General features: G+C 36.1%; 1 pseudogene; it reads right to left on the bottom strand.

Annotated features, from left to right (window-relative positions):
- Positions 1 to 9,639, bottom strand: part of LOC107657739 (dihydropyrimidine dehydrogenase [NADP(+)]-like) — a 197,262-nt pseudogene that overhangs the window by 76,271 nt on the left and 111,352 nt on the right.

Raw genomic sequence — 9,639 nt, 5'->3', positions numbered from 1 at the left:
TATATATATATATATATATATATAAAATTTAAATATCTTTATATTCTTTTTTTAAGAAGATAAAGACTAAAGAGTATCTAAGTATTTAAATGGGTATATATAGATAAATATGTCTAAGATTAAATTCGCATAAGCAGATATTAAAATTTGTACAGACTTTCTTTTCCAGGAAACTAGCAAAAATACCTAGCAAAAATACTCAACTTTCTGTTTTAACAGGAAATACGCTCATCAAGCAATTTCTTAGGGTGCTACGGCAGCAAAGCATATCTCAACTCAGTTGGGGCCCTTAAAAGAAGCTTCTCTCTTTTTTTCTCTCTACTCTCTCTTCACCTTACACGATGCATCTCTGCTGCTTTCATCCTCAGTACAAAAGCTGCCCTAGTGAATGCTGGGCATCACTTCCATTAGTGCTGCCCGTGATTGCCATCAGAATGTCCTGCAGAAATCAATTAATCCTTTGATATTTCTTGAGCACAAAAAGAAACCCAGATACAAGAATCTTAGAAGTGAACAAATGAGTTGTCATTTTGTAATTTCAGCAAGCATATGCCGCTCCTGCTGTACCGATACGATGGCTGAATAAAAAAAAATGTACTTATGGATGGAGCTAGCTCACATCATAAATATTTGGATTTCATTAACAAACATGAGGATCACATTACTATGAATAATAAATGGAACAATGAGAAATGAATATTGCAATCATATTCAAATTTGATCCACTGAGGAAAAATAGAAAATAACTAGCTACCACAGAGTCCCATGCGGATTTTACCAAGACCTTCTCCCATACATTGTGCAGAAGAGATTACAAATAACAATTTTCGCTTCTCAACATGTTCATGTGCATATCTACATTCATTCATGTAGAAATAAAACAGCAGCTGCTCTGGTAAAAAGAATTGAATTCAAGCTGAATGTTCTAATATTCTTACACCTTGTCCAACTAGCAATGGATCCATAAAAATCACACCACTAACTAGCAGGGACTGTCAACACGGTGACACATCATGATATTTTGACGGACTCATGCATTCTATTTTTGACGTGTCACGCTAGGTAGCCCCGCTGTGAATCTCACTGGTCCATTTTCTCAATACAATGTTCCACAAAGTGCTTGTGTCCAACTTACATTGTCAGGAAAGTCGGCTTTGAGTTCCGTCACACTTTGGCACCAATAGGCAGCCGTCTTCTCGCTGATCAGCTGAATGTTCAGGAAGGAGCCCTGCCCGGGACCAAACAGCGGTCCAGAAGTGGTTCCACGCACAATACGTGGAGACACATTGGTGACCAAATCCTGCATGAAGAAAAAAAAGAGATTTGGATTTAAGCAGTTCAGATCAAAGACTCCTTCAGAGGTACGTGACCTCACGGCACCTCTATTAGCGACTAATAATTAGCGTACTAAGGGAAAAGACCTACACCTACAAATTCGCCTCGCTCCGACTATCCCAACAGACTCAACTGCAATAAAATATGCTCTGCGGCTATAATTTCTGTGTAGAGCAACATAAAGAAGACAATTACGGCCATATTCTACAGAAATTCATGACACAAATTCAATAGCATTATTTCTCCTTCCCTCTCCCAGGGGGCTTTGAAGTGGAGCTAAATTCATATTTAATCATACACGTTTGAAACTGTGCCGTGCAGTAGGGAAAATGAAGTCTACTTGAACCACAAAAAAGGGTTTTTATATTACAAAATAAAGTAATTCATCCATCAGTTCACACTAATATCTTCCCTTCCTCACACTTTCCCAGACTACATTTTATACATGTAGCAGAGGCTTGTCTTCTCTCAAAAGTGCCAGCATGCCCACGAGCCTTGATAGATGTTCTCTGTACTACATTAAGCTGGAGTTGAAAATTCATCTCTTGGCATTAGAGTCCCAAAGGATTCCCTGCCAAACTGCTATAATATTCATCACTGATTGGATGTATAGAGTACAGGTCATCCTGGCCGGACAGTAATCAGTCCACGCGGTAAATTAGAAGCCAAGCTAATGAAGCTGGCAGAGTTGCGAGAATCGTGGCACCCGGTGAACCACTATTGGCTAATGGCTTTGGCCCTCGATATGAGGTTCAACCAAGCCAATGAATTGATGCTCTCACCGATGTAGACGCATCTTCTGGGGATTGAGCCAAGAAATCTGTTGTGTCTCATTTCAAACCTGTGTAAATGACAAACTGAGATTATATTTACATGTTTATTGCGGCAATGCAGAATATGAACCATTTTTGGTTCCCCAAAGAACCTTTCAGTCAGCAGTTCTTGCGAAGAAAATTAAAAAAAAATAAAATAAATTTTTCCACTGTAGACAACCTTTTATTCAGTGAAAATATTCTTTCCTAAAAATAAAGGTTCTTTATTGGCATTGATGGTTCCATAAAGAACATTTAACTTCCATAGAACATTTCCATTCCACAAAAGGTTCTTTGGATTATTAAAATGTCTTCTATAAAAATTATTCTTTTAGCAACTGTTCGCTGAAAAGTTCTTTGAGGAACCTAAAATGGTTCTTCTATTGAATCACAGTGAAAACACCCTTTTAGGACCTTAATTTTTAAAAGTGTTCCATGGATGAAAACCATACATTGTTAAAAATAAAGGTTCTTCATTGGCATGTGTGGTCTCATGAAGAACCTTTATTTTTAAGAGTGTATGGTTTCTGAGAGTTAACGATATTCTGGTCTCAGGACCCTGTCTAATGTAGAAAAGTAATAGTTCACCTTCTCCACAAGCCGCATGATTTGAGGTATCATTCATGTCTTTAGCACAAATGGTGTGTGGGACCAGATATGCGCTGACGTTTAATACTGAAGGTTAGGGGTTTGTTCTAATCCTTAGCAAGCATCATTAATTAAAGACAAAGAGGGACTCGTTTTAATCCAATGTGTCTAAAACCGCGGCGCTAAGAGGCTAAAGGGTTAAGAAATTACATTTCGTGTTTCAGCTTCTTCTCTTGCTGTGAAAATTGAACCGATAAACTCGAACAGAACAAACAAAAGGGAGTGACAGCTTAATCCTTTGAACCCTGATAAACCATCCATCATAATTTAACAGTGTGAGAGGACGATTTGCATATCCTAATTAGAACCTACGCCTTTACAGAACAATTACAATAATGGCACGCAAACGTCATTTTACAACATTTGAGCACTTTTCAAGCCACGGAGACAGAAAACTTTAATTGAAAATGTGATCTAATTAGCATACATTTGATTTAGAAGTGAGGCTCCAAATGTGTGGTTTGTTTTTGTATTATTCATTACGCATTTTTAATTAATTTTAATTAATTGTTACATAAGTTTATTTATTTCTCGTGCTTGCAAGTAATTAAATCATTATTGCTATTGCCCATACTCATGCTTAGGTATTTTAACAAACTTCCAACTTTAAGTATTAAACATGTAGCTTGTGCTGTGGACATAAATGACACCTCAAATCATGCAGTTTGTTGAGAAAAGGTGTGAACAGACTTTTGATTTTTTGGCAGACAATAAAACAGAAAAAAAAAATAAAAATAAAAAATAAAACAACAAATAAAAAAAAACACATATGACATGAGCCATATCTAGAGATGAAAATAGTATAGAGGCCATGACAAGCAAAGCTCTAGTTCACTAGAAACCATCTAGAAATGCACTAAACACTTGTAAGCCCCTAGATACGAGATATCAATGCCCTGGTAACTACACATGACACTCCAGCTTCATGATAGTGAGTTTACCTAAAAAATAAAATACAATTAAATTAAATTAAATTTTATTACTTCAACCAATCAACCAACAAAAAAATAAACAAACAAAAACATTATCATTTGATCATTTTCATTATAATTTACATTTCTAAACTACTACTACTACTACTACTAGTAGTAGTACACAAACTGATGACTTCAAAGCTAACATGCATACACTGACTAAAAGCCACAACACTTAAATTTCTGATTTCAGTTCATCATTGATAACAAGACGAGTTTCAGTTCGGACCACAGATCGACAGTTCCAATCTGCTAGCAGATATTTTCTTCAGGTACATTCAAACATTCAAGTGTGTGGTTCTGCGATTCAGTGCGTGAGTTCTGTCTGACGAGTGACATTTTCATACATGGCTTGCGGTTGACGATGAAGACGTTACCTCTTCTTTAATGAAAGTGTTGCGGCCCTCCAGTGAAGACTCTGTTGGGAATTCAGACAACCATCCCATGAGCTCCAGGCCAATCTGTAAGTCTATATTTAATGAAGCCATGACCAGGGAACATTTGGCTGCCGGCGCTTTGGATTATCAGGCGAGGGTGGAACAAGACGTTTAATATTAAGCAACTAGAAACCATGAAAATTACCCAAAGACAGAGGTCTGGCATGCTGAAACAGGTGCCGCACACAGTGACAGGAGATAAGACACGCACGCATACACACGCTCGCTTTCCCATTCTCTGCTTCCCAGCATGCATCTCAATGCAAATTGGATTCCCAAAGATGAGCCCCGATGGACATAAGAAGTAAATTCATTCCTCTACACAGACTGTAGTGTTAATATGCATGACTGCCACCAGCCAGCGGAAGACGGGATAAAACCTGCCCGGGATGGACATGTAGTATGGGTTTCTGTTTCAATCTACAGTGGGGCCCAAATGTCTGAGAACACATTATAAATCTAGGATTTCTTTTTTTTTTTCCAGATGTTTTGAACAAAACTGAAATCACAAAACTAAGGAGCAAATATTGCTCAAATTAGAATTCTACTAGTTAGTCTTTTACATGCAATTACACTGAATGAATGGAGACTGTGTCTTTCAAGCTCCAAAAAAGGGCTGAAAATCATCATAAAAGTGTCATATAGATGGTCCACTTTCATTCCTTTAGAATGATTTTGTGAACTGGATTAATTGATTTACTTAAAAGATCTGATTTGAATCAGTCAAACAGTATCATTCACACCTGTTTTGTAAACTGGATCAACTTATTGAAAAGATCTGAATGAAAAGAACCAAATCAGTTCAATATAATGCAGGAATCATTTAGACTGTTTTTTGGATTGGATCATCTGATACATTGAAAAAGATCTGACCCAAAAGAATCAAATCTGTCGAGTTAGTGCACAAATCATTCAGAGTGGGTTTGTGAACTGGATCAACGATTCAAAATATCTGACTCAAAAGAATCAAATCAGCTTGGTTAGCAAACAAATCATCTGTTTTCTAAACTGGATCAAATGATTCATTGAAAATATCTGACTCAAAAGAAACAAATCAGTCAAATTATTAAAAGAAATTCATTCAGACTGGTTTTGTTAACTGGATCAAATGATTAATTCAAGGAATCTGACCTGAAAGAAACAAAACAGTCCAATTAGTGAACAAATAATTCAGACCGTTTTTGAAAACTGGATCAACCGATTCATTGAGAAGATCTGATTCCAAAAAATCTGAATCAGTGTCATTAGTAAACATGCAATTCAGACCGGTTTTGTGAATTTGATCAACTGAATCATTGAAAACCACTGACTGACTGAATCACTTGAATCACTGATTTGAAAGGAACAAATCGATCAAGTTATTAAACGAATCATTCAGACTGGTTTGTGAACTGGACAAACTGATTCATTTAAAAGATCCGACTCAAAAGAACAACTCTACATTGGTGTGAACCACTTTTACGATACTTTTAAACTGATTTAATTCACTTTTATTGTATTGACGTGGTTGGCTATGAAAATGTACAAACATTCACCTTTTTTGTTCTACTGAAGCAAGTCATTCAGGTTTATATGTTAATCATGAAAAATGCAAATGCACGCATTTTTAATGGTGCTCTCAGACTTTTGGACCCCACTGTAACGTGGCTAGACCCCCTCTGGCTGTATGCTGGTTTTTATAAGGACTCTGTCCACTTGGGGTCCCATTGACCATTCGCAGACTGTGACCAGTAGAGGAAATGCAGGAAGGACCATTTTTCCTTTTTTTCCCTACAGAGGCTCAGTCTCGCTCACCATTTCATGTGTGTTTTTGAGCTAACAACGTTTTATCACAGCACAACAGGCCCCTAATCCTCCTGTACAACAAACAGGCTTTCTGAAGCGAACACATGCAAGAACTACTAATCAAAATGCAGCAGACTACACCGCCGCCACACTCACACACTCGTGGCTAACATCACAACCCACGTCCACACGCTTTCACATACTAATGTGAATATACTGTACTCTGACCTCACACTGCCACACGAACAGACTGCATAAGCAATGGAGTCTGAAAGTATGATCATCATACTATCATAATTCATTACTGCACTGACGTTTACTGCAATCATCTGCATATCTTCGCATGTTTTTCAAACCACCTTTGAAACGCAGCAATATCTGTTTCTCCTTACACGTTTCATTATCCCGAGGAAGATGCGCGCTGCTGTTTCCCATCTATCTCTTGCTCTCCCCCTTCTCTAGACACGCAGGGGAGATCAAGTGCGGAATATACTGCTCAATGGCCGATAATCCCGCACATTAAACCACAGGCTTGAACTAATACCATATCAAATGCTTTGCTATTCAGATCCAGCATCCCGCAGTAATTGTCTTATTTCAGAAGATCAAAACTGCAGGGAAAATGCACGCAGATTCTTACCATCAGTTTGGATCATAAGAACGAGCTGGCAAGACATTTAATGGTGCAATCAGAAAAAAAAATGTTCAATCAGAGTGAGCGAGGTCAAAGCTTTCCAGCGGCTGCTTTTTTTTTAAGTGTTTAATACATAAACGTAAGACATAATGAAAATAGCATACTGGTGAAAGGGGGGGGGAGTATGAGACCACTCAGAAAATGCTTCTATTTTGCATTTTTTTAAATATATATTTTAGATATTTTTTAATTTATAAAATCTTTCAATATAATTTCTTCTTGAAAGAAATTAATTTTATTCAGCAATTATTTAGTAATTTTATGCACTGAATTTATGAAAGCTGACAGTAAATACAATTTAGATTATGCTGTTCTTTGAACATTCCATTCATAAAATAATCATTAAAAAGTATCACAGTTTACATAAAAATTTTAAGCAGTTCAACTGTTTTCAACATCAGTAACAATAAGAAAATGTTCTTGAGCAAATTAGCATATTAGAATGATTTCTGAAGAATCATGTGACACTAAAGGCTGGAGTAATGACTGATGAAAATTCAGCATCACAGGAATAAATTACATTTTAAAATTTATTTAAATAGAAAACAGTTATTTTAAAGTATAATAATGTTTCGCAATATTATTTTATTTTTCATCAAATAATTTCAGGCTTGATGAGCATAAGACACTTTTTTCAAAAACATACATTTTAGACTAACATTTTTAACAATGTGTATGTACAGTCTCAAGCTGCATGAACTGCAAAAGATTGCATAAAAGCTGATGCTGAATATGACAAAATTGCTTATTTGAACTCTGTGATTAGGGAATAGGACAGAATTACAAGAAATATTTATTTTGTATTTTTAGAATTTAAAAAAATTATTTCCAGGTTTACATTAGACGTTGAAACCCAGATTTTGATTGTGGTCCCACTGTATTGTCTCAATAATAGGAGTCAGGTCATTAAGCAGGTCATTAAGTATTTCACATAAAACACCTGTACTAGTTGTGCCAGCCTTCCTTTGACACAAAACACAAAACCTAACTATTACACCATCAGTCTTGCTTGTTAAATGCATTATAGACTCATTTGGGTGAAATGCTCAGCATTCTGCATGGATCGTACCTGCTTTCCAGACAGCCTGCATCACCAGAATTGATCTGCGAGATTAGTCTCCTCTCACTGCATTTGTATAACTATAGTATGCAAGAACCACACTCACACAAACATAAAGAATAACAATGAACATCACATTGCAAAATGACTACAGAATGTGCATATTTCTTGTTATGATGTATAGATGTGTTAAAAACATGATAGATAATTGCTATTCAGCATGAAGAATTAAAAAAATGTGATTCTACAGGGGAAGTTAAGAGATTCACATAAACCCTCCCTTTGCTACGCAAAGGAAATATCTATTAAAAATGACTCCAAAACAGAAAAGTTGCATGCTTTAGTGGATGACATTTGCTCTGGTCCTGTATCTGATTTCTGTGGGGCCCTTAGAGTCACTGCAGGATGGAGAGCAGACAAATAAAATAATAAAATCTTGAAGAGCCATAATTACACTGAGTGGCCCCAAGTCGGGGCATTAATCATTATAAATAGCCATGACAGAAAAATCAAACCACGGCTGGTTCGCTTCTCCTGTGTACCCAGGCCAACCGACACAGAACACCAGAAAAAAAAGAGAAAAATATTGTAAGGGAAAGAGAGAGCATGAAGCTGCAGTTCTGGTGTACCAGCCATCATGTTCACCAGGGATAGTTCACCCAAAAATGAACATTCATATATCATTCACTCAGCCTCATGTTGTTCCAAAGCTGTATGAGTTTCTTCTGTGGAACACAAAAGAAGATTTCGAAAGCCAATGGGGTCCATACAACATTGAAATAACACATTACTTTTCTAAATTTCTAATGTTTTCAACTGTTTATCATTTTCAAACATGTAAACCAGGCAGGTTAAACCTTACAGTAGTACTCAACACTGATTACTGTCACACTTTCAAAATCCTTTATCACTTGAATTAAGATTATATTACTGTTTTAAAGTAGATATTGGATGCAAAATTCACTTTTACATGGTGTTTGCATATAAATGTATCTTAGCAGTGTGTGGACTTTTGTTTTTAATGGTAATGCGCCACTGAATACACCTAAATTCGTTTATGTCTGCGCAAATCATTTTACTCCAGACTGTTTTCTGAACGAGGGACAAGGCAGGTTTTGTAAAAAGTTAAAACAGATAGATAGATAGATAGATAGATAGATAGATACATAGATAGATATTTTATAAGTCCACATAAAACTGATCAAAAGTAACAGTAAAGGCATTTATAATGTTACAATAAATGCTGTTCTTTTTGAAAATGTATCATGGTTTCCACAAAAAAGTAAACAGCAAAACATGAATAATTTTCAACATTAATAATAAGAATGTTTCTTGAGCACCAAATCAGCATATTCAAATGATTTCTGAAGGATCAGGTGACACTAAAGACTAGAGTAATGATGCTGAAAATTCAGCTTTGCCGTCACAGAAATAAAAGATATTTAAATTATATTAAAATATTAACTTTGCTCTTTAAGTTTCAAGGCCTCATGCTGCTTAAAATAAGACAGAGGAACAATTCTGGAATAGAGGCAAGCATGACATTCACTGAATCATGGAAAATGAATGTTGGTTTTGTAAAAATTGATTTGAATCTCATGCAGTCGATAAACCCACTGACTTCATAGCACATGCTTTTGGACACATTATCTTTCAAAGAAAAGAAATGACAAATAAATCCAGTGCCTAACTACACATACAGAAAAAAATAAAACAGCAAACCAAAAGCTACTATTGGAGAAATGTTGCGTAGGCCGCTTCTGAACATGATTGCAATCCGGAGAAGTGCGTGAAATCAGTTCCCCTGAAAGAGACTTAATAAATTAAAGTCAGAATGGAGGATATTAACCCTGTTTGATAAATGAACAGGGATATTGTCTGTCAGCTTTGTCAT

Source organism: Sinocyclocheilus anshuiensis, unplaced genomic scaffold (genome assembly GCF_001515605.1).
Source record: "Sinocyclocheilus anshuiensis isolate Anshui unplaced genomic scaffold, SAMN03320099.WGS_v1.1 scaffold119, whole genome shotgun sequence".
Taxonomy (NCBI): Eukaryota; Metazoa; Chordata; class Actinopteri; order Cypriniformes; family Cyprinidae; genus Sinocyclocheilus; species Sinocyclocheilus anshuiensis.
This window is presented reverse-complemented; position numbering and strand designations above follow the sequence as displayed.